Here is a 27,227-nt window from a genome sequence, read left to right as displayed (position 1 = left end):
CCTTCAAATAATATGGCTGGAAACACTGGTGGGATTTCTGGCAGACAGTAGCTATATCTGAGGTTCATATGTGGCAGCTGCACAACCAGCCCAGTGCAGCCTGCAGTGGTAGAGCATGACTTCCCTCATTTGAATCCTGGCTCTACCCTGTTCACACTGCCTGATCCTGTAGTTACTTTAAGCTTTCATTTTCTTCTCTATAAAATAAAGATCATGACTAGGCCTACCTCTTGGGATTGTTACAAGTCTTTAGTGGGACGATAAGGTCAGCCCAACATATCTGTGGGTTCTGCATCCAAGAATTAAACTGTCTGGGGATGGAAAATATTTGGAAAAAAATAACAGTACAACAAGAGGAAATAATATAAATAAAATACCAATATAGTATAGCAATTAATTATATTGCATTTACATTGTATTGGGTATTATAAGTAATCTAGAAATTATTTAAAACATACAGGAGGATATGCATAGGTTATACCCAAATTTATTCATTTTAGATCAGGGACTGGAGCTTCAGCAGATTTTGGTAACTTGGAGGTGTGTGGAGGGTGGGGGAGTGAGGAAGTGGTCCTGGAACCAATCGCCCATGGATACTGAAGGATAACAGTATACACTAAACATATTGCACAATCCTTGGTACAGAGAAAGCATTCTAAAAATGTTATCTATCATCATATACACAGTGTAATAAATACTTGGACATACAGTACACAACTTAGACAACATAATTATGATTTCCTTAGAATTGTTTTATCTTACTTTTCTAACCTGAAAGTACAATTAAATTACTAGAATATCATACAGAAAGTAATTGACTAACACTTTCTTTTATATGTATAGTATTGACTTTATTTCCAGTTCTGCTGTGATTCAAGTCCTGCTAATTCAAGGACAGGGAGATTGGTAAAGGCTGGGCAAAGGGATCTTTCTCAATTGCTGCAGTTCATCAAGACAGATTCGATATCAATGAGAACAGTATTTTGAGAGTCTTATTATCCTTAGTGCTTCTATCTAATGAATCACAGGAGATAGGTCTCCATAACTTAACAGAGCATTCAGGTAAATTCAATGAAAATAAGTCATTATTGCATGTTTTGACTTGTAAAGCTCCTCCACTAACTCCTGAATTCCTTGAAGTTAGCCATATTCATCACAGTCCCTCCCACAGCCCATGGCAGCATGTTGGGCTCTACCTAGGACTTTTGCCATGAAGAAGGAATGAAACAAATGCAGCAGCTCCCTATAGTTGGGTGCAGGTCACATGATGTATGACTTGGTCAGCTTGAGCCAATGACACAGAGTTATGTGGCCTTTGCCTGCTCACGAACCTTCAATAGCTCTCTCTGACCAAGAAATCAAGCCCCAAATCTTTAATCTGTGTAGAAAAAGGATGATATTTGCAGTCTTTCTGCAAGGCAGTAGGTTAGGCTCTGAGAATACAAACATGAGAGACTCAATCTTTGTGTTAGGGAGCAGTGCTAGTTCCAGAGGGCCTAGGAATGTTATCTATTAGAGATTGATGGGAAAGAACCCAGATCATCTGGGTTTTTCATCTGAGAAAAAAAATCATAAATGCTCACAACAGTGTGATATGGACTATTTTCTTAAGTATTTCTAAGGAAACTCAAATATTCAGTTAACAAAGTTTCCATCCAACATGGAGGTAGAGCGTGGAAAGATAGACAACAGGGACTGGAAAGAGTGAGTGGGGACAGGGGTAAGATGAAAAGAAGTGGATTAAAAGGTACAAACATAGAATAAGATAGAAGAAATAAATTCAATGTTTAATAGCAGAATAGGGTGACTATACTTAACAAAAATGTATTGTACTTGGGTGGTAGACATCCTAAACACCCTGACTTGATCACTATGCCTTATATACATGTAACAAAACTTTTCATGTACCCCTAACAAATTAACAAATTAACAAACAAAACAAAACAACCCAAAGGTTCCAACTAGTTTGATAATTTCAAGATATTTCCACTCACATTGTGAAGACTTTCTTGATCACCCTGCCTTCTCATAGTCTAGTTCTTTATCTTTCAAATTTCTAGAACAATGGTCATCTGTGTGCCTTTACTGGCATAGGACACAGTAAGGTGTAGGGTTCATTATGTTTTCTGTACAAATGCACCAGCACCCAATCTTGATTCTAAGCTTGGTCAAGCCCTAGATTCTTCTCCTGTGATGAAACACGACTCAATCCCAACATAAACACCTATGAACACCTTGCCACCTCACAGTCCCTTGTCAAGTGAGTACTTCATTCTTAGTAAGCCTTTTGGGACTTAAATCAGTCAATATGTGAAGTTTCCACGTTTCCTGGTTTCTGCAGTGGTGATAATGTTTGGTTAGCAATATCCCAGTGTACTTTATTGCTCTGCAAGAAATTCCCTCAGGCCTGTAGAAGAACATCCTTATGCTGTATGTCAGACAAGAGTTATTTTAGTTACCTGAACTGAGATACCACTGTCTGCTGAGTAAACATTCTGTTCAGGGGTTAATGTGTTCTTTCTGAACCATTGCTCCAGGAATTTGGAAGATGGATAACTAGACTATCAGAAGGTAGGGTGATCAAGAAAGTCTTTGTGATGTGGGCAATACTTTGAAATCATAGAATTAAATTGGATTTGGGGAGGGTTTTGGGGGTGTTTTATTTGTGCAAATGTATGGGGTACATGAAATTTTTGTTACATTTATTTATTGGGCGGGAGTCTCTCCAGTTTATGTTTTATGTTGTATGTGAAGCTACTGCAACAAGTAGAAAGAAGGAAATAATGAATTTGAGTAAAAATTAATAACAAAGAAAATGAATGTACAAATAACACATTTATGAGTAAGCAAGTGTGCCATAAAGAGACTTGAGAATACTAAATGTCAGTTATTGGAAAAGGAAAATAAAATTAACAAACCTCAGGTATGACAGATCAAAAATAATGGTCTAAAAAATAGATTGAACCTTCAGTCTTTGCAAAAATGGAAGATCAGGAACAAGATCTCAGAATCAACCTGAAACAAACAAAACAGAAAAAAATATGTGAAATAATGGTTTTCAATACATTGGACATCAGCAATGAAACACAGTGATCTATGAGAGAAAAGAAAATAAATCAGGTAAGGCAGGGTTGTTTCACAGTTCTGCCTTACAAGAGATTCCAGGCCATGGCCTGGGGTTGGAGATCATAGTAGAGTCACCAAGTTGAGGAGTCAAAGCTAAAAATCTGAATAGATGAAAGTGGCTGGAGTTTACTGGGAAGCATACCAGAGAGGGCAGCTGCACACAGAGAGAACTCAAGAGATCTGTAGAGATTTTCCTTTATTTATTCAACAGAGCAGTAATCAGAGCATGTTTGTGAAGAAACTACCCAAAGTTGGGGAAAGAACTTCCCTAAAGACTTGGAAGGAGCAGTGTCTGGAACTCACATAAGGCAGGTAATGGTGCCTGTACTCACCATTAAACTAAAAAAATAGTGTAATTCACCTAGCATTGGGTAGTGTTTAGAAGGGATTTATCTCAGTAGTTTGAATAATTAGCACTAGACTGAACACTGTTCTGGTCCTTTTTAACAAATCTTAAAATCCAGATCTAAAAGGATCAAACTGTCTCCAAATAACACAATCGTATCCCAGAAAAAAAGCTCAAGATACTCAAAAGAAAGCAAAAAGTATCCAGAGCTCAACAAGATAAAATCCTCAATGTCTAGCATCCAATAAAAAATTATCAGGCATTTAAAGAAGCGGAAAATATGAACCATAGCGAGAAGGAAAAAAATCAAACAATCAAAATATTAAACATTGCAAAAGGAAAGGTTGGTGAGTTAAAGACATCGCAAGATAAACTATCTGAAGTAAAACGTAGAAGAAAAAATGACTCAAAACAAGAGAAAATAACAAAAACAACAGAGCATCATTCATGTGTGGGACAACATCAAATGACCTAATATACCTGTAATTGAAGTTTCCAAAGAGGGGAAAGATGAGACAATGACTTTTAAAAGAAATAATAGCTAAACCTTTTTCAGGTAGATAAAAAGCTATAAATTCACAGACTGAGGAATCTCAATGAACTTTAAGCAGAAGGAACATGAAGAAAACCACACCAAAGTATAATGTAGTAAAATTATTCAAAGTCTGTAAAAAGCGAAAATCTTAAAGATTTTTCTTCCTCTGGAAATCATGCCAGCAAGAAGATAATGGAGTAACATTCTTAAAGTACTGAAAGAAAAAAAAGTCAACATAGAATTTCATACCTAACAAAAAATATTTTCAAAAATAAAAAAGTTTTTTAAGTATACCAAAGCTGAAAACATTCATCACCAGCACCTTCAGGCAGAAGGAAAACGATATCAGGTGGAAATATGGATCTACACAAAGAAATGAACAACACTAGAAATTATAACTATGTGGTTAGTGTATATTTTTATTATTTATTATTAAGTCTAAATAAAATACTGTTTAAACAAGAATATTACAAAATCATGTGGAGTTTATAACACGTAGAAGCAAAATGGATGAGAAGAATAGCACAATTACTGGAGGAAAATGAAAGTATACTACAATAAAGTTTTTATACTATGTGTAAAATAATATAATATGACTAGAACATAAAATGTGAGAAGTTGAAGATGTTTACTATAAACCCTAAAGCAACCACTAAATTAGCAAAATAAAGTTATAGCTAATAAACAAAGATGAAATAGAATATTAAAATACTCAATACAAAAGAAGGCAAAAAAAGAGTTTTTTTGAAACAAAGAACAAATGGGACAATTAGATATTCAATACCAAAGTGGTAGATTTGAACTTAATACATATTAATAATCATAGTAAATGTAAATGATCTAAATACATTAATTAAAAAGCAAAGATCATCAGATTGGATAAAAAAGATATAGTAACATAATATAAATCATATGTGTAATGTCAATATAAAGATACATTGGTTAAAAGAAGAAGGATGGAAAAAAGATATAGCAAGCTAACACTAACTGAAAGTAGAAATAGATAATTTCAGCTAGAAATTTCTAACTGAAAGTAAAAATAGACAAATCCATGATTATAACTGGAAATATTGACACCTTTCACTAATTGATAGAGTGAGTAGAAGCCTGGCCAACATGGCAAAACATATGAAAAATACAACTGACAAACCAACCAACCAACCAAGCGACAACAAAACAGGTCTACCCTGGAATCATACTCTAATTTTTTCTATTTTCCTCCCTTTCTGATCCTTTATCCCACTTTCTTTTTCTTCCTCTTCCTTCTCCTTCTTCTTTGTCAAATAGAGGATTGAGTTAGTATCATCGATCCATACAAAGTCCCTCTCTCATTTATTTTCTTTAATTCCCACCCCCCATTTCTATTCCCCATCTTCCCATGTGCAACCTTCCTAATATGTTTGATATGCATCTTTTTGTTTGTATGTACTTTTAGAAAATGTTTATTGTTTTGTGTGCAAAAAAATAAATAAATAATTTCTTTCTTCAAAAAAAAAAAAAAAGAAAATCAGTAATAATAGAAAAGACTTGAACAACACTGTCAACTAACTTGACCTAATTGACTGTTACAGAACATTCCACTCAACAATAGCAGAAAACACATTATTTTTAAGTGTGCCAGGAATGATTACCAAGATAGACCATACCCTGTGCCTTATAACAAGTCTCAATATACATAAAATAATGCAAGTCATACAAAGTATTATCTCTGACCACAATGGAATTAAATTTAAAACAGATAACAGAAAAATATCTGGGAAAAAAATGGATAGAAAGGGGGAACATAACTTCACATTCTGCTGAGATTTAAATAATAAGGGGTTATTAATACAACTTTAATGTGACTTGAAGATGTAAATGAAAAGTAGAAGTTTCTGGAAAAAATAAGCTGTATTACAAAAATAAAATAATGATTTAAAAAAATCAGTATTTTATCTTCCTCCAAAAGGTCTAGAATTAAGTGCCTTTATAGTGAATTCTGCCAAGTATTTAAGGAACAATTAATTTCAATAATACATAAATTATTCCAGCTGGTGAAAAGAGGAAACTGTCTTCAACTCACTTTATAAGTATTATATAATCCTTGTACCAACCAGGCAAGGACAGTACAGGAAAGCAAAGGCATCAGCCAATCATACTAAATTCATTAATCTTTATAGAAGATATCATGACCAAGTTAACTCAGAAATGTAAGGTTGGCTTAACACTCAAAAAAATCAAAGTAAAGGAAAAACTACAGTAACAAAAAGCAGATCCATGGTTTACTGGGGCTGGAGAGAAAGCGAGTATTAACTGCAAAGGGGCCTGAGAAACTTTTTGTGGTGATGGAAAAGTTCTAAACCTGTTTATTGTGTTATTCGCATACATTTACCAAAACTTACCGGACTATATACTCTAATAGGGTAAATTTTATTATATATAAATTATGCCTTAATAAACCTGACTTTTAAATATCAAAATAAATATTTATACTAAATTTTAATAATCATGTGATCATCTCAATAGAAATGCAATGGAGAAAATTTGATAAAATTTAACATTGATTTATAATAAAATCTCTTAATAAACTAGAAATAAAAGCAAATTTCTTAACCTCATAAAGACTATCTCCAGAAAACTTACAACAAACATACCCAATTATGAAAGGCTGATGCAAGAGCAAAGACCAAAGGCCAGAGTAGTGCAAACACTGGAAGTCATAAAGAGTGCAGCAAGGCATAGAAAAAAAATTAAACCTGTAAAGGTTGTGGAAAAGAAATAAAATCATCTTTACAATGAGTTATAATACAATTGCATAGAAAATCCAATAGAATAGGCCAGGCGCGGTGGCTCACGCCTGTAATGCCAGCACTTTGGGAGGCCAAGGCAGTCGGATCACCTGAGGTCAGGAGTTCGAGACCAGACTGGCCAACATGGTGAAACCCTGTCTCTACTAAAAATACCAAAAATTAGCTGGGCATGGTGGTGGGCGCCTGTAATCCCAGCTACTCAGGAGGCTGAGACAGGAGAATTGCTTAAACCTGGGAGCCGGAGGTTGCAGTGAGATGAGATCACGCCACTACACTCCAGCCTGGGCAAAAAGAGTGAAACTCCATCTCCAGAAAAAAAAAAAAAGGAAAATCGAATTGAGTAAATAAACTCTTAGAAATTCTAAGAGATTTTAACAGGTTTACTGAATACAAATCTACGTTTTAAAAATCCATTAAAATTTTCTATGTGACATAGTTAAAAATGTATATATTTTTAAAAATACCATTTATAACAGCATCAAAAATATTAAATACCTAGATATGAATCTAAACAAAAGATGCACAAGGCCTCTAAAAAGACAATTATAAAATGTTATTGGAAGAAGCCATAAATTGGTGAAAAAATAGATCATATTCGTAGATTGGAAGTTATAATACAGGAAAAAACTGCAAACTTGCCCAAATTGATAGAAGGATAAAAAATTTTGCCTTTTTTTTTCATGCATGACAAGTTAACTGAAAATATAGGTGGAAGCACAAATGAACAAGAATATCCAAAACACCCCTGGATTTAAAAACAAAAGAAACAGGGTGGGGAGTGGGTATTTGCCTAATCAGATACCAAGAATTACTACAAAATTATATAATTAAGACAGTTGAGTATCATTAGAGAAAAAATGCATATCAATCAAATGCATATAATTTTCATTATATGAAAATATATATGCATTATAGTTCAATGAAAGAGAGAATAGGCTTTTCAAGAAATCATGTTAAAACAATTGGTTCAATTTTTATGGAGAAAAGTTAAGTCAGACTGTCCTTCAGAATATGCACAAAACTCAATTCCAGGTATATTACAACCTAATTTTGAAAGGCAAAACTTTGATAATTTTAGAAGACAATATAAGGAGAATATCATCATAACTTTGGGATAGAAAATGATTACTTAAAATGCAAACTTTATAGACATCAGACAGAAATTGATATATTAGATTACATATATATATTTTATACTTTAAGTTCTGGGGTACATATGCTACATGGGTATACACGTGCCATGGTGGTTTGCTGCACCCATCAACCCGTGATTTACATTAGGTATTTCTTCTAATGCTATTCCTCCTGTAACGCACCACACCCCTACAGACCCTGGCGTGTAACGTTCTGCTCTCTTTGTTCAACTCCCACTTATGAGTGAGAACATGCGGTGTTTGGTTTTCTGTTCTTATGTTAGTTTGCTAAGAATGATGTTTTCCAGCTTCATCCATGTCCCTGCAAAGGACATGAACTCATCCTTTTTTATGGCTGCATAATATTCCATGGTGTATATGTGCCACATTTTCTTTATCCAGTCCATCATTGATGGACATTTGGGTTGGTTCTAAGTCTTTGCTATTGTGAACAGTGCCACAATAAACATATGTGTGCATGTGTCTTTATAGTAGAATGATTTATAATCCTTTGGGTATGTACCCAGTAATGGGATTGCTGGGTCAAATGGTATTTCTAGTTCTCAATCCTTGAGGAATCGCCACTCTGTCTTCCACAATGGTTGAACTAATTTACACTCTCACCAACAATGTAAAAGTGTTCCTATTTCTCCACATCCTCTCCAGCATCTGTTGTTTCCTGACGTTTTAATGATTACAATTCTAACTGGTGGGAGATGGTATCTCATTGTGGTTTTGATTTGCATTTCTCTAATGACCAGTGATGATGAGCTTTTTTTCGTATGTCTGTTGGCTGCATAAATTTCTTCTTTTGAGAGGTGTCTGTTTATATCCTTCACCCAATTTTTAATGGGGTTGCTTGTTTTTTTTCTTGTAAATTTGTTTAAGTTCTTTGTAGATTCTGGATATTAGCCCTTTGTCAGGTGGATAGATTGCAAAAATTTTCTCCCATTCTGTAGGTTGCCTGTTCACTCCGATGATAGTTTCTCTGGCTGTGCAGAAGCTCTTTAGTTTATAGACTACATATATTTTTTAAAGTCTGTCAATCAAAACGTGACCACAAGAAAATGACAAGAGAAGTCAAAACTGGAAAAGGACATACATCACACAAATTATTGGCAACAATCTTATATCCAGAATGTAAAAGAAGTTTACATAAATTAATAATAGGCAAAAACAGAGAAACAGGAGAGGACATAAACAGCTATTTCACAGAAAAAGAAACTTGAGTGGCTCATAAACAGAAAGTGGCAGATTATATTCCTAAGGGAAACAAACACTAAAATCTAATGAGATAGCATTTCTCACATCCCAGATTGGCAAACATTTAGAAAGTTAGACAGTAAGTGTTGGTGAGGTTATAGAGTTAGAGAAACTCTCATACAATGCAGGTGAGAATATAACTTGGTTCAACCACTTGGAAAATAGTTCAGATAGGGCATTCACATTGGGTATGTAAATATGCACATCCTCTTTCACTCAGCAATTCCAGGAAGTATATCAGCAAATATCGTGTACATGTTCATCAGAGGTCATACTAAGAATGTTTCTATAGCTTTATTCAAAATAGCAGAAAACTAGAACCAGCAAAAATAACCATCGAACAATAGACTGAATGAACAGAGATAGTCTCATGTAATAGACTATCAAACAGCAATAAAAGCCAACGAACTTCAGCCATATACATCAAATTGATGAATCTCAAAAACATAAAGAACAAATTGCCCATAATTTTATTTGTATTAGAGTCAAATATGTGAAACTAAACAATTAATTTTCTTAAAAAGAAAGATTGGTACAGAGTATAGGGGAGTGGGTGCCCCTGGCGATGGAAGAGGGAATGGGATCAAGAAGAGATATCTAGGGCAGAAGTCTGCAAATGCTTGCTATAAAGGGCCAGACAGTATCTGTTTTTGGCTTTGTGGGCCATATGTCTCTGTTGCAACTACTCAATTTTACTGTTGTAACAAGAAAGCAAGATAGATAATATGTAAATAAATGGCCATGGCCGAGTCCCAATAAAGTTTTATTTACAAAAACAGGCTGTGGGCTGGATGTGGCCTGAGGCCCATAAATCTGCCAACCCCTGATCCAACATATTAGTAATGAATTTATGGGTGTCCAATAATTATTATTTAAAGAGTATATACACACATTACACACATTCATGTGCATTCACTATTTATGCATGCTGTATTCCATAGTAAAAACTTAAAAACATACAAGCTAGATAAATGGGTTTTATTTTTTCCGTTGCCTAAAAGAACCTAGCCAAATGCCACCATGTTGACTTCTCAGGCAGAGCTTGAAAAATGAAAGACCCCATTGCTGAAAAGTAAAGAAAATGGGAATCAATCCAAATGTCACCCAAGGCCTGGCATGTAGCACACGTCAATACCTAGTATTATTATTATTGCTTTATTATTTCCCAGTTATCCTAAATCTTAATAGCCATTCTTCCACTGAGTTTTTTAGTTCCACACTCTTTGCTTCACCTCTGTAGATGGGACCTGTCTTCCTTCCGAGAAGGGATTGTCACCAGGTTATCACCCCCACACCTAGGATACCTTTGCATAGTATCTGAAGCTGGATTATTTGGGCTCAGTTTGTAGTTCTACCACATAGCAATGTGTTGCCTTGAACAAATTACTTAAATTCTTGGGGTCTCAGTTTCTTCATCTGTAAAATAAGGATAATAATAATATTTGTCTCAGGATTATAATAAGGGTTAAATAAGTTAATACTTGTATAGTGCTTAGAATAGTGTCTGGTACACAGTAAGCTATACGTAGATTTTACTTTTTATCACTAATAACAAATTGATTAACTTTATTAACATACAATTTTAATATTATGTCTCGTCACTCTAGAGATAGTCTCCCTTAGAAATGGAGAACTGTATGACAGGCTTTTTTCTGGAGTACTACTGTGTATTTGGATTCTTAAAAATGCAAAGATATAACGTAGAATAATTGATTTGAGCTTTGTTTTCATGAGTTTTACTTCTCTCTCTGCTCCCTTCATTTCTAATTTTTTTATTATTGTTCAGCACAAGTATGATAAAAGTTATCCACATCTGTTATTTATCTTTCCATCCTGAGCAAGGCAAATGTGTATAGTTCCCCTCAGGATAACACGAACCATATGGAGCCTATGGAATTATATGTATTATCAGTTTATAAATTCAGACTTTGCCAAAGACTGTCCACAAGCAGCCCAGAGTTCTTGGGTGCAAGAGTTTGCACTGGGATGTTTATATTCAGCAAACATATTGGTGTAAAGCATGCTTGCAGCTGGTGCCTCCTCAGAGAGAGGGGGCTTGACGGTGCTTTGCTGCACATTAGGATCGCCTCAGAAGCTTTAAAAAATATCAATGCTCAGGCCATACTCCATACCAATTAAAATAGAATCTGGTGGGTAGGATCAGTGGCATCAGTATTTTTGGTTTTCCAAATTCTCCAGGTGATTCCATTGTGCAGACAAGCTTGAGAACCACCAAAAGCTTTAGAAAAGAAGATTTTGCATCTTTTTGGCCCCTATAGGAAAATGCCTAGGAATGCAAACACACCCTCATTTGGAACCAGTTTTTGCCATCTCAATTATATGATGCACATGCCTGGGTAGAAATTTCATCCTGCTCAAATCCGAATTAGCATCCCTGAAGTACTATACCTCAAGAATATAATTCTTAACAACAGCAAGCACTGATTTGACTAAAGATGATTTAATCTAGCTATATTGAGAGGGAGAAAGAAAAGAGAGAGTAAAGAAACGCAATCCCTATCCATCCAATTTTCAAGTCAATTGCTATTTATTCAACAAATTACATCCTGGGCTTAACACAAACTCTGTATCTGTTACCCTTAATCACATGCAGTTGGTCCTCAAACAGAGACCAGAAGGTGACAACCAAGGTAAGCTCCTTACATCAGCTGGCTCCAATTCAGTGTCCTGGAAAGAGTCATGCAGAATTGTGGGTCACTTTTCAGAGGACGGTCCACTGGATGCCACTCTTAAGATAATTTGCTTTGATTTCCTATGAGCAATTTCACTTTCATGGAAATCTCTGGGTCCTGCAATTCCTTATGATGGTCTCAGTGCCTACAGAATCCTTTCCCAAGTTTTCCTCTTGTTGCAGAGAAACAATGAGGAATTTAAGTTACTAGCAAGAGCGTGTTGCCATCAAGAATTGGATTCCTCATCTTGTTTTCTTAAATATTAAATAGAAGCAATATTTCAGCTGGGTGTGATGACTCATGCCTGTAATCGCAGCCCTTTAGGAGGCTGAGGCAGGTGGATCACCTGAGGTCAGGAGTTCGAGGCCAGCCTGGCCAACAAGGTGAAAGTCCGTCTCTACCAAAAATAAAAAATTAGCTGGGCATGGTGGCGGGCATCTGTAATCCCAGCTACTTGAGAGGCTGAGGCAGAAGTATCGCTTGAACCTGGGAGGCGGAGTTTGCAGTGAGCTGAGATCGTGTCACTGTACTCTAGCCTGGGTGACAAAGCGAACCTCCATCTCAAAAAAAAAAAAAAAAAGAAATAATATTTCAAACAATAATTTTCCTTTGTATGTTAAGTTGCTTTGCTGTATAGAACCTGCTCCTGATGGCTTTAGGTAAACGATTTTAGTGATTACAGATTATCTGTAAAATGAGGAATTATTTAACAACATAATCTCCAAGGCTATTTCTAGTCCTCAAATCTAAAATGATCTGAATTTGAGCACTTAGAGGTGGTAATGTAGTTGAAAGACAGACAAAAGTTCAAGTACCAATTTCACTACATATTTTGGACAAGTTACTTATTTTTTCTGGGCCTCAATTCCTACACCTCTAAACAAGGAGCTGATTATGGTATTTGCCTCCTACGTCTGGAGAGTCAGGTAGCAAAGCATGGGCTCTAGAGTTAGGCTGCATGGCTTGAACCACAGTCCAAGCACACTCGGCTATGTCACCTTGAACAAGGTATGTAACATCCTTCTACTTCATTTCCTTCACCTGTAAAATTGGAATATGACAATGAATATTTCATAAGGGAATCATGAAATGATGTAAGTTAATGGATATTAAATTTAGCACAAAACCTGTGTTAAATAACAAACATTTAAAAATAACTATTGCTATCATCACCATGTCATCAGTGTAAAACAAGATCACACAGATAAAGTACAGATGCTAGAGACGTGCACGCTATCATCCTCCTTGTCTTCCCCTCCTTTTATTTCTATAAGATTCTCCAGCTGCAACATCTTCCTAATATCTTAGATTAAACCTGTGGGATCCCTGAGGATATGGAAAATTGGCTCATTTTTCACTCCTAATGCTATTCCCTGTACTCAGTAAACACTCAGGGAATGAATAAATGAATGAATAAAAATGTTTGCGAATTAAGTGAGAGATGTGATAAACTGGGAAGTGATGATGAAGTGAGAGTCCTTAGAGAAGCCTCAGGAAGAAATGTGAAATTATTTATACAGAGGGAGGAGGGGAAAAATTAATGGATAATAACAAAAGTTCTTAAGGAGCATGTGAGAAAGAAATTAAACTTCCCCATCTATGAATATGCCTAATGGAGTCAAAAGTTATATGTAACATTAAGCCCATCCTCATGCTTCACCAGCAGTGTGGCTATCAGGGGCTTTCAGGAACTTTCTGTGGGAGATCAAAGCTGCCTTCCATGATGTCAACACAGAAGCTTAAATGTTCAGTTTATATACTTGTGACTAAATAATACACATCTAGATAGAGGAAAACTAAGAAAGTCACTATGGGTTCTAAATGACAAGTGTGGAAAGCACACATCTATCCTTCACTTTCAGATCCCCTTTGAACTGCCACACCAAAAAAAAAACAAAGAAGAAATACCTGTGCAAGGGACTATTTAAGAATGTCATACGTATACTAAAAATCTTAAGCACGCATCTATCCTTCACTTTCGGATCCCCTTTGAACTGTCACAACAATACAAAAACAAAGAAGAAATACCTGTGCAAGGGACTATTTAAGAATGTCATACGTATGCTAAAAGTTTTGAGGAATTTCTGTGAGATGTCTGGGAAACAGGGCAGATTGAGGAAAAAGTCTGCCAATCACAATTCACTGCATGAGAAGGTGCCATTTTCTCAGCAGAATCTCACCAACTTCTAAGTGCCAGAGCTAAGGTCAGTCCATAACACAGCATTTGTAGGAAAAGTTTGATCCTAGCAGGCACTGAAGGTCACTTGGAGTAAGGACCCCATGAACACACTCACTCCCACTTATCCTGTGTTTGAAAGTAGGATCAGGCAATAACCAGGGAATTTGAAGAGGCAGTTATGCCAAGGGGAGGTGGGAGTCTCAGAACCAGCTGAGAAACCAGTGACAAACAGGAAAAAAGAACTCTTTGAAACCCAGGTGACACTGCCTCTAGCTCTGACTCCTTCCTTATTTCTTTTCATTTTCTGAAATTTTGTGTTAGTGAAATAAAATTACAGAAAATCTAATCTTTTCCCTTCTCTCTTTACCTACACCACTCAATGCCTTAAAAATATTTCTTAGTTTTCCAAAAAGGTAAAATACAAAATTTTCTTTCTGCAGGAATGAGCAAATGGACACAAAGTGCCAGGCACAGGAATTAAAAATGTCTTCTAAAGGTTTTAAGGAATCAGAAACAATATCCTCTCAAGAAACAGAATTATTATGTGAAGTATGTCTGGAAATAAACTTAAGAAAGTCTGGAATTAATATTCTTGATAGGATTTAGAAAACTATTAAATAAGCAATCAGACGAGAGGGAAATGCAACTTGAGATAAGAATATAATTGTGTAATTTGAAACCCTGGTAATGGTAGGGAGAGGCTGAGAACATATTGCAGCAAAAAGAAACAGTGATGCCCAAGTTAACTTTCAGAAAAAGAAAAATACATGTTATATTTGCTTTTACTTGCATGAAAAAAAACTGTGGAAGGTACACAAAATACAATAAAGGTAATTAAATATTGTTGGTAGTAACAGTGGTAATGGGCAGATGGGAGTGGAATGGGAGAGAAACTTCCACCTAAAAAAGAAACCTGTGTAAAAGAATCTTATATGCCTGATCTCTGCTATAAGTTTGCTATTTTAAATTACTGATATTAGTGGGATCATAGAATATTTGTTCTTCTGTGTCTGGCTTATTTTGTTTGACATAATGTCTCTCAGCTTCATCCATGTGGCAAATGACAGGATTTCCTTCTTTTTTAAGCATTAAGCCACCCCCCTTTTTAAGGCTGAATAATATTCCATTGGATGTATGTATCACATTTTCTTTGTCCGTTTATCTGTTCATGGACATTTAAGTTGTCTCTGTGTCTTTGCTATTGTAAGTAATACCATAATGAATGCGAGTGTGCAGACAGCTCTTGGAGAATTTGGTTTCAGTTTTGCAGGGTATATACCAAGAAGAGGGATTGCTGGATCATCTGGTAGTTCTTTTTTTAAGTTTTTGAGGAACTGCTATACTGTTTTCCACTGTGGCTATACCAGTTTATAGTTCCAGAAAAAGGTTTACAAGAGTTTCCTTTTCCCTATTTTTTTGATCATAGCTATCCTAAAAGATGTGAGGTATTACTTCATTGTGGTTTTAATTTGCATTTCCCTCATAATTAATGATACTGAGTACTTTTTATATATTTGTTTACGATTATTTATGTTTTTTTACAAAGTGTCTATTCAGGTCTTCTTCCCATTTTAAAAGTCAGATCGTTTTTCTGCTATTGAGTTGTAGAACTAACTCATATATTTTAGATATTAAGTTTTAATCAGATGTATGATTTGCAAATATTTTCTCCCATTCCACAGGTTTCCTCTTCATTCTGTTAATTGTTTCCTTTGCTGTGCAGCAGCTTTTTAGGTTGATGTAGTCCCATTTATTTATTTTTGCTTTTGTTGCCTGTGCTTTTGGTGTCATATTCAGGAAATTCTTACTAAGGTTAATATGAAGAATCTAGAAATTTGTATTTATTTAACTTTTGAACAAAGTTAATGTGTTACATATTCAAAAAATAAATAAAAACCATGAAAATTTCTATTTTAAAACATGCTATTTAAAAAGGTAATGCCAGAAGAAAAGATAATAAAGTGACTTCTGAAGAGAATAAATACAAGTAATATATGAGATACTGCCATTTTTTTCAAACGCTTTTAGCTTTTGACTTGTAAAACTGTGCATATGTATTTTTACATCAAAAACACAAAATTAAAAACTTCTTCAAGAAATTAGAAGAAAAAAGATTATAGATTTAGTGAGAAAGAGAGCTATAGATATTACCAAAATGAGAAAACAAAACAGAGAGTGAGAAAGTAATCAAAGATAAAATAGAAAAAAAAGTGTATTGAACTAAAGCAGGGGTGTCCAATCTTTTGGCTTCCCTGGACCATACTGGAAGAAGAATTATCTTGGGCCATACATAAAATACACTAATACTAATGATAGCTGACGAACTAAAAAAAAAAAAAAAAAAATGCCAAAAAATCATTTGTGTTGGGCTGCGTTCGAAGCTGTCTTGTGGGCTGCAGGTTGGACAAATTTGAACTAAAGCATTTGTGTTGTTAAAGCAAATAGGCTCACTGAATATGAGGCAAAATAAATAAACAAAGACAGACATGGAGACAAATCCTTTGGAAACATATTTTTGAGAGGATATAGCAAAAGATTTCATAATGGCAAAAGATTCTCCTCTACAATACTAAATCGTAGCTACTGCTTTTTCTTGTTTCCATCTTCAGCACCTGAATATCCTTCTTTTTTTTTTTTTGAATGGAGTCTCGTTCTGTCTCCCAGGCTGGAGTGCAGTGGCGCGATCTCACCTCACTGCAACCTCTGTCTGCTGGGTTCAAGCAATTCTCCTGCTTTAGCTTCCCGAGTAGCTGGGACTAAAGGCATGTGCCACCACGCCCAGCTAATTATTTTGTATTTTTAGTAGAGACGGGGTTTCACTATGTTGGTCAGGCTGATCTTGAACTCTTGACCTCAAATGATCTGCCCGCCTCAGCCTCCCAAAGTGCTGGGATTACAGGCTTGAGCCACGGCACCGGGCCAGGACCAGCAATATCTTAATGACCAGCATTTGTGGTTGCTAAGATCCAGGCACAGTGCTTAGGGTTTGCATGTGCTTTTTCCTTGAATCTTCAGGACAATGCCATGAGATGGGAATTTAAGTATCAGAAATGCTAAATAACTTACTCAAGGACACAAAGCGAAGAGCTGAACTGATGCATTCTGACTAGATGATCAATATTCCTTATCACTGAACTCTATAGGAATAAAAAAATAAGGTTGTAGTTTACAACCCCAACTGCAAATTAGAATCTCCTAGAAAGATTTTTAACATCTTGCTTCACTAATGGTGAGCCTGGCTTAACTTGTCTGAGGAAAGAGTGTGGATATTAAATTTATCGGATAACATTTAAATTCTAGTGTGAAGCCAAATTTGACAGCCACTATATCAGAGCAAAACCTAGGGAGTTTTGAGGATAAAAAATGTGCCCTAAGCAGGACTAAAGTAAGGTGAATGAGGCCCTGAGGTGCAAAATTTTAATGAACACCCAAAAATTCAGTAATCAGGAGAAACAATATTTACTGTAATTTTTAAAAATAAGAATTAAATGACATGTAATGAATTCTAATTCATGCTGGACGAAATACTAAAATTTTAAATTGGGGAGATCTGATGTTGCACTTGTATGACTCACCCCACCCTAATCTTGCCTTGTCAAACTCTATTTCAAATTTTTATATTTTGTCTATCATAGATTTTTGCATAATTTTTATTTTTAAAAATACTTTATTAACTTATTCTGTCTCTTCATATTTTAGGTTTTTGTTTGTTTGATTTTGGTTTTCTGACATGAAGAATAGGGAAAAGTACAGCCACTCCATCTTTCTGGGTGTCCTAAGAGTTTTACATCTAATGAAACAGTCAAGTGAAAGCAAATGAAAGTCATCCTCAGAAATTAAAGTCTTCAAGTAGAGTTTCACACATATACTCTTCTTTCAAACATTGCTTAAAGGGCCAAGCGTGGTGACTTACACCAGTAATCTAAACTCAGCACTTTGGGAGGCCAACGTGAGTTGATCTCTTGAGGCCAGGAGTTTGAGACCAGCCTGGCCAACATAGCGAAAGCCCGTCTCTACTAAAAATAAAAATTAGCCGGTTATGGTGGTGCGTGCCTATAATACCAACTACTTGGGAGACTGAGGCAGGAGAATCAGTTGAACCGGGAAGGCAGAAGTTTCAGTGAGCCAAGATTGTGCCATTGCACTCCAGCCTGGGTAACAGAGTGAGACTCTGTCTCAAAGAAACAAAACAAAACAACAAAAGAAACAAAAAAAATTGTTCAAAGAAATACTATAGCATATTCAAGAATGAGGAAGGCATAATATTTTCATCAAAGATGAACGATGAAATCAGAAAACTACAAATAAGTCTAAATAATTATTGTTAATGTGAATATTAAGCATAATGCAAATATCAACAATAAGTCTTAAAATAGAAGACATATACTATAAAAAATTAATAATGTGTATCTAAAATTCTAATATATAAAAAATTGAAAAGAAATGTAGAAAGAGCAGAAATAAAAATATATTAAATGTATTACCTTTCAGAGAGAAAATGAAGCTATTCTACTTTGTTCTTTGCAATTTGTTTTTTTCAAGTGAAACTCATGTAATGTAAAATTAGCCATCTTACAGTGAACAATTCAGTGGCATTTAGTACATTCAGAATATTGTGCAACCACCTCTTCTATCTAATTCTAAAACATTTCATCACCCCAAAAGGAAACCCTATACCCATTAAGCAATTGTCCTATTCTCCTTTCTCCCAGCCCTTGGTAACCATCAATCTGAATTCTATCTCTATGGATTTACTTATTCTGGACATTTTGTGTAAGTGGAATTATGCCATACTTTTGTGTCTGGCTTCCTTTACTTAGCAGAATGTTTTCAAGGTTCTTCATGTTGTAGCACACATCAGTAAAACATTATTTTTATGATTGAATAATATTCCATTGTATGCATAACCACATTTTATTCATCCATTAATTGATGGACAATTGGGCTGTTTTTACCCTTTGAGTATTGTTAATAGTGCTGCTATGATCATGTGTGTACATGTATTTCTTTGAGTCTCCATTTTCCAATTCTTAGAATAAAACATAGGAATCTTGGATTTAACAATGATTCTTAGATGTGACACCAAAATCACAAGCAAAAAAGAAGATGAATAAATGGACTTAATAAAAAATAAAAATTTTTGTGCATCAAAGGACATTGCCAAGAAAGTGAAAAGACAACCTACAGAATGGGAGAAAATATTTGCAAATTATGATTTGATAAGGGTCTAGTATCCAAAATATATGCAGAACTCTTACAATTCAACAGCAAAAAAAAAAAAAAACCACTCAATTTTTAAAATGGCAAATGACTTGAAGAAACACTTCTTCAAATAAGCTATACAAGCAGCCAACAAGCACTTGAAAAGATGCTCAACATCATTGGTCATTAAGGAAATACAAATCAAAACCACAGTGAGGTACCCCTTCACACCCACTAGGATAGCTATTAACAAAAAAGGAAAATAACAAGTGTTGGTGAAGATGTGAAGAAACTAGAGTCCTTATATATTGCTGGTTGGAATGCAGAATGGTTCAGGCATGTTGGAACAGTTTGGCAGTTCCTCAAAAAAAATAAACATATTAAGTTTGTATCCTAGCAACATCCCCTTTCAAGGTACCAGTTTCTGTATTAGGTATGGCCAGCTAAGTTGCAATGAGAAAGGGTTGTTGTGCTAATACAGATGAAAGAGCATGGTGGCTTAGACTAGAGTTTTAGCAATAGAAATGACAGGACATGGTCAAATTCCAGATGGAACTGAGACATAGAATCAACAGGACAGACTGATACATGGCATATGGGGGGACTGGGAAAATTGGTAAATAACCTTCCAGGCTTTTGGTCTGCATAACTGGGTGAGTTGGTGAGGGGTAGTGGGGGACACATTTTCTGAAATAGGAACATTTGACATTTGACCTGAATGAAATACAAAAGACGAAAAGGACCCAACCAAGCAAGTATTTCTGGGAAGAATATAGCAAAAAGAAGAAACAGTAAGTGCAGAGACTTGAGGAATGAAATGAGCTTGGCTAATTTGTGGAACGAAAAGAAGGTTCATGTGGCTATGCTGAGAGTTGGGGGTTTTCTTGCCACTGAAAAAAGATCACTTCAGTTTGCCCTCTTTAAAATGATAAGAATTACTGATCGTTTTAATTAAGTACAGTACTAATTACTGTACATGGTATACCCAAAACAGGATATTATCAGCTTTAAAACTTGCTGAAATTGATTTGTAATTTGAAAAAACACACCTGTAGTTATGAGGTAGATGATTTTAAATTATTTTCTGAAAAGTTCAACAGTTCTAAATCATTTTGTGTACATTTTTCGTGTCTTCAAACAAGGCAGGCAAACACTGTTTTTAAAAAACAAGCATACACTTAAAAAAAAGGTATACACTTTCAAAAAGTTCAAAGAAGTATTAAATTCAAGGCCTTATCTACTAGAAACAGAATCTTCACAAAGTAATATTATTCAAGTAATTACAGACTGATAATATTAAGATTTAATATTTGAATAATTCAAAAGTCAGCAAAATCTTATTTTACCTCTTATATTTCAGTGTTGTCCAGGCCTTAGCTTGGTTAAAATACTTAGTTGTTAGAACTGTATGGCAAAACCCGATAGCGCAAGTGGAGTGCTAAAAGTTAGACCACTGAGCCTAAGGCCACAGAACAAGGCAGAGGCTGGATGAGGAGGGTCTTACAGACCAAATCTGGTTGTGGGGGATCTGGCTGGCATGAATTACAGCCACCAAATCTTCACATCACATGTTCTGCTGTGTTAGTTTAGACACTGCCTAAGTAGGTTTCTACCATACTGAATTATTTTTGGCATGAGCACCCACTTTCATATGCTAAATAAATGTGTTCAAACTTCTCTCCTTCTCTTTGAATATAATGTTTCCTTGGTCTAATGCAGACAATCACAATATTTTGTATTCATAGAAAACTTTTTATGCATGAGATTTCAAGTATGTACTTTGGCAAAATAAACAGCTCTAATAATTTTCCCAGGTCCCTGATGTCCCAATTGCATTGGAACTTGCAGTTTTCTTGGCGGGGCGGGGAGGGGGCCACTGGGCCAGTTGAGATACCATTCTGCCTCTATCCTCCCCCCTCCTTCATATTAGATAATATGCTGAAGAACTGCACATCATACATTTTCTTCTGAGAAGTTTTTCTCCAGGAAGTTGAGCTTCCATGGAGGGTCACCTCCTTTTAAAGACCTTCCTTACTCTTCCTCCTACTACCCCCACTCCTAACTTCCACTCCCTGCTCTAGTACCCCCAGCAAAATTAACTCCTTCCTCCTTTTCAAGCTCCACTTTACCCTGTTGGAAACTCTACCATGGCTTGGTTGTCAGGATTATGAGCTTTGCAATTAGAAAGACCTAGAGGTGAATTCTAGCTACTCCATTAACTAGCTGTGTGCATTTGGGTCTCAGAGGCTCACCTCTAACACAGGCATGACAATTGGACTGACCGCAAAGAATTGTTATAAATATCATAAGAGACAGTATTTACAAAGTACTTGGGACAGTACCTGGGGCAGGGGAGGTGCTTGATCACTGGTAGTCATTAACAGTAGTAATCCCAGTAGTGTTTCATCATTGTTATCACTATTTTGGCAATTACGATAGCTTTTTGCATATACAGTTGCCCCCTTCCCTGACTCCCATTCATGGGTTCCACATATGTAGATTCAATAAACCTCGAAAAAAAAATTTTTGGAAAAAAATTTCATCTGTGTTAAGCATGTACAGACTTTTTTTTGTTATTGTCCCTTAAACAATACAGTATAATAACTATGTATATAGCATTTACATTGTATTAGATGACTTAGAGTATAAGGGAGGATGTGCATAAGTTATATGCAAATACTATGCCATTTAATATAAAGGACTTGAGAATCCACAGATTTTAGTAGCCATAGAAGGTCCTGACACCAATCCCCAATGGATACTGAGGGACGATTGGACTTGTTCACTTATCTTTCTCTACTGAGTTGTTGCTAAGCCCTGTAATGACAGGGCACTAACTTATTTGACCTTGTTTTCCCACCACCTAATTGAGGACCTTAATAAATGTTGATTGAATTTACGAATGAACTACTTTTGCTCACGACTAGCATTTTCAGTCTTTTTTCTACTCTCTAGACAACTTTTAATCCACAAATAATCAACAAATGACTCAGTTACAACCTCCTTTCCCTGCAAGTTGTTTATCCAATCAGTGACGCTGACAGATTTGAAATTCATCTCAGGCCAAAAGGATAAGTCAAATAGGCTCACAGCTAACAGGAGAGAATGGAATCGCTTGGACAGCCATAAGTAAAATCATTCAATTTTTAGTAGTGAGAACTATTTGTTTTTTTTTTTTTTGAGACGGAGTCTCGCTCTGTCACCCAGGCTGGAGTGCAGTGGCGTGATCTCGGCTCACTGCAAGCTCTGCCTCCCGGGTTCACGCCATTCTCCTGCCTCAGCCTCTCCGAGTAGCTGGGACTACAGGCGCCCGCCACCACGCCTGGCTAATTTTTTGTAATTTTAATAGAGACGGGGTTTCACCATGGTCTCGATCTCCTGACCTCGTGATCTGCCTGCCTCGGCCTCCCAAAGTGCTGGGGTTACAAGCGTGAGCCACCGCGCCCGGCCTATTTGGTTTTTACTATTTCTTTATGTCTGAATTACAACATCTTCAAGATAATTAATTTTACAATATTATATTATATCACAATATTGGCTTTTTCCCACCATCCTTCCATCGTCATTAGCATATTTGTATTCATCCTTGTGCTGTCACCTCATAGGGTCAAGATGGCTGCCAGTTCTCTAGGCATTACATCCACCATCAACAACCAAGTGGAAAGTAGTGGACAAAAGGCTTTTTTCTCTTGGGGCTCCATCTTAAAACTTCCATTTTTATTTCTTTGGCTAAAAGTGGTTATCGTTTATACTCCCTCTAGAGCACTCATTGGTAAAGAAGAACGGAGCTAGTATCGTTACATTAGATCAACCAGAATTTGTCCACTGGGTCTGGGTCTTCCCTCAGGTTGAGAGACCTCTGCTGGCTACATGGACCCAAAATCTAGGCCCTTTGTGCAGAGAAGAAGGTATTAAATGGCTGTTTGGTTGGAAATGAACTGCATCACAATTATTATCAAGAACTTATAGATAAGAACATAGAGGCTCTGAGAAGTTAAACAATACCGTCAGCAGTACACAGCTCATGAATAAAATGCAAGATTTCAATCTTCAATGCCATCACCAAATTAAGCAGTTCTTAAAATATATAAGGCTTGCAAAAAAAGAAGAGAACCCCTTGGAATTAGGGCATTCCTGAAGAAGCAAATTAGTAGAAAAGTGAAGAGAGAAGGAAAAGTTTTACTTAGCTGTCTACTATAAGCCAGGTGGTATGTTATTTACACTGTTTCCAGACTTAGAACAATTGATTTTACAAAGAAGGGCCCAGAGAAGTTAGGTAACTAGCCCAAGGTCACACAGTTTGTTAATATGGTACAGTTATTGAAAAGCAGGTATTCTTATTCCACAGCCCATGATCTTTGCATGCCATTGCCCTGTCCTTTTGTGTAAGCACACAAAATGGGTTTCTGGAATCAAAACTTACACCATGAGCAGAAAAGTCCAAAATTGAGCCAAGGGATTGCTGGGAGAAGGAAGGTAGATGGCCGCCCAGGAATCCCTGTGTTCCTCTAATTGCCTGATGCTGTGTTTTCAGATAGGATTCATTGTCCGGCTGCCCACTGAACTAGTCCCTCAGAAACAACTCTGCTTCTGACATTTTCCCATAAAGCTGTCACAATCCAAATTCTTACTTATTTAAAACCAGTCATTTGTTTAAAGCCACAGGAACACATTGGTGGCTGTGGGTGGCTGGGGGCCAGCAGAGTGATCTAAATGGCCTAAATTATATGGAACCCTCGTTTTCTATCCTGACAGCCTGCCTCTGAGATAGAGTCTGGGTCCAAGAGTGGAAATCAATTTTGAGCTGAGGTGTGTTAATAATTACTTCTGCAAAGCTCTTGCTGCCATATCTAATTCCCTCTGTGGGAATTCTCTGTGATGAGGGATTAGATGAGAGATAAGAAGTTTAAAAGAACAAACATCAAAGTATCTTTCTAGAAGTTTCTGTTGGGAGTAAGAATGGGGCTCTGTGGATAAGTAAAGCTTCAGAGACAGGCAGCCTTGGTTTGCAATGCCATCTTTACCATATAGTGGCTTAAGATTGTCAGGCTATTAAGTTTCTCCATGAATTTTATTGGTAAAAGTAAGACTGACAAAATTGGCCCTTTGAATGCCTGTGGGCATAGCGCAAAGTAAAGCTCAGCCCATTGCTTGGTACACAGCAGGTGCTGTTTACTGTCACATCTTCCCAAAACCTCCTTTCTCAACTGGCTCTGTTCCACCCATTTGGATAAGGACTGAAAAGCTGTTCAGATACCTGTTCCAAGGCCAGGTATCTAATGCCCAGTTGTAGAGGCATGCAAAGCATGACGGCGCCCTTAACATTTGGTAGTCATCAGATAAACAAGACCCTGATGCCATAGGTCAGATTCTGACATTACAGCTAAGGGAAGCCAGTTGTCTAGAAATGGAGAAACTGGCTGGCAATTAAGCAAATTTATAGATATTTCTAAAATTCCTAGGAGCCTAGATTTAGCAGGGAAGGAGAGGTAGGAGTAGTGGTATATTTTACCAAAAGCTCAAATAAATCCAAATCCAACAGAATCACTGCTCAGAGATGTAAAAAGACAAGAAAACAATGAAAGGGCAGAAAAAGATTATTTTTCAAAGGTTTTCTAGTTGGGACAGCAGGCACACACACACTCTGTTTCTTTTCTCTATCTTCTCAGGCTGGCCCCAGGGTCAGAGGAAGAACAATCCTCCTCTGGTTTGTTTTTACCAACAGTCTCCAAAGGAAAGATTTGGGAGAACTTTTTTTTTTTTTTTTTGCCAATTTGGATGATGTCTTGCCCTCTAATCCAGAAAGTGGATTTTTTTTTTTTCACCCAGCCTTGGAAATCAATGCCAATTTATTTATTTATTTATTTATTTATTTATTTATTTATTTATTTATTTCTGTAGAAATTTTGCACAATTTAAACATGTGAATTTTCACATTGGCTTTGTTCTTCTTTTCTTTGCATAGATTTCCAACTTAATCAGGAATGGCTGGATACTGTAACTTTTTGGCACAAATAGCAAAAAAAAGGGGGGGTAAGGGTGGGGGGAGTTCTTTTCCAGGACCGAACTGTTTGCACTCTTTGTTTTGATGGTGCCACCTGACCCCCCTGGGAAGGGTTGAGTTTCTCCACATCCATCACGCCTACAGAGGGCTGTGTCAAAAGCCCGACCAGGCCTCCCCCTTGCCCATCTATGGCTGATTATTCACTGCATTGTGTTCTGAAGACGCACAGGCTGTCACGGAAAAGGTGCATTCCGGCCTAGCCGCTCAGGACATTGACCCTTTTGTGAGCCGACTTTCCTCTCTTATTCCCATATCTATGACCTTCCTTCACTGTTCAGAGCCGTTTCAAGTGTGAGCTTGCAAGGCATCGTTTATCCAAAAATGTTGGCCCATAACCATCAGCATTCAGATATGAGTAAAAAGATATGTTGGTAATAAAGCCAAACAACAATTAATGTGTCAGGATTCCAAAGCACATTTTGCAATACCAGCTCATGTTGCAGCTGATGTCAGAATGTACATGCTGTTAATCTAATGAAAGGGCACAAGGATTTCTCTAAGCCCTGCACATATGAAGACGCTATCAGATCATCTGACTTTTTGTTTGAGCACATTGTGTACCACATTGAAAGTATTCCAACTTGATTTCTATCCTTCTAAAAATTCTCTCCTTATCTGCTGAAGTCAGATTTGGATATATTCTCAAGGGAGTAAAGATTTAGCTGATCAGAATTGGAGTCATTAAGCAGGCCTGGAAATTCCCTATCAGGCACCCACGCCAGTATTTCTTGGTGCTGCATAGGTTAAGAATTTGGAAGGAATGGGGCAATGGGCCAAACAATCTCATCTCTGAGGTTTTTTTTCTGAAATTGGATGAAGGCACTCTTTGCAATCACACAGGATGAAACATTGCAACTAAATAGATTGCCTTTAGTACCTTACCCTAATTAAGCCAGTATTGAAACTGTATATAAGCAGTTTACCAGGAATTGCAAACTCAGGTGCCCAGAGGACCACATAGGACAGTTGGAGGGGATGTGAGACGGTACAGTAGTGGGGACAGTGACAACCAGAGAGAGCATTCTTTGTCTAGAGGGACATTCACTACTCTTCTATCCTGAAAATGCAAATATGGCAAGATTTTCTATTTTTTTCCAAGAAAAGTAAAAAATCCTGATGTTTAGGATAAATTTTTAAATCTTGGCTACCAATTCAATTAAAAAAATCCATGCAAATAAAAAAGTCTGACTGCTGAATTTGGCCCATAAGATATTAGCTTTTAATCTCTACAACAGACTAGAACTTGGAAATTTGTTTCTACCCACACAATTTGAAGCTTGACGAGTTGAGAGTTATAGTGGCCTTTTTCCTGTGACTTCTTGGACAGTCTGTCACTCAGTTCTGCACAAAGAATGATTCAAGATAAGGGCTTCTTACCCCTAGGCATCCCGGGGTCCTTCACCACAGTTAACGCACATTGGGGGTTGATTCAGTGATGCTGCTCTTTGTTTCCTATGACTGCTAGCCCAAATTGCCACAACCTTGGTGGCTTAAAACAACACTAATTTGTTTCTTGACAGTTCCGTTGGCTGGAATTCTGACATGGTTTTTACTGGGCTAAAATCAAGGGATGGGCAGAGTTGCATTCCTTTCTGGAGATTCTAGGGGATAATCCATCTCCTTGCCTTTTCCAGCTTCTCGACACTTCCTGCATTCCTTCCCCTTTCTCCATCTTCAAGGCCAGCAGTGGCAGGCGGAGTCCTCACATGACATCCATCCTACCTTGCGTCCATCACCATGTCCCCTCGGACTTTGGTTCTTCTGCCTCTTCCTCCACATTTCAGGTTGCTTCTGATTACATTGGGCCCTCCTGGATGATCTCCCTATTTTAAAGTCAGGTGAATAGCAACCTTATTGCCCTTTGCCATGTAACCTAACATATTTTCAGGAAGACCTG

At 36.6% G+C, this 27,227-nt stretch overlaps 1 protein-coding gene across 1 annotated transcript in view; it reads right to left on the bottom strand.

The window, feature by feature from the left end:
- Window positions 1-27,227, bottom strand: part of LOC116475209 (cell division cycle protein 20 homolog) — a 69,643-nt gene that overhangs the window by 7,807 nt on the left and 34,609 nt on the right.

This window comes from Hylobates moloch, unplaced genomic scaffold (genome assembly GCF_009828535.3).
Source record: "Hylobates moloch isolate HMO894 unplaced genomic scaffold, HMol_V3 SCAFFOLD_10, whole genome shotgun sequence".
In the NCBI taxonomy this organism is placed as follows: domain Eukaryota; kingdom Metazoa; phylum Chordata; class Mammalia; order Primates; family Hylobatidae; genus Hylobates; species Hylobates moloch.
The sequence above is the reverse complement of the archived record's forward strand: the minus strand, read 5'-3'. Positions and strand labels throughout refer to the sequence as shown.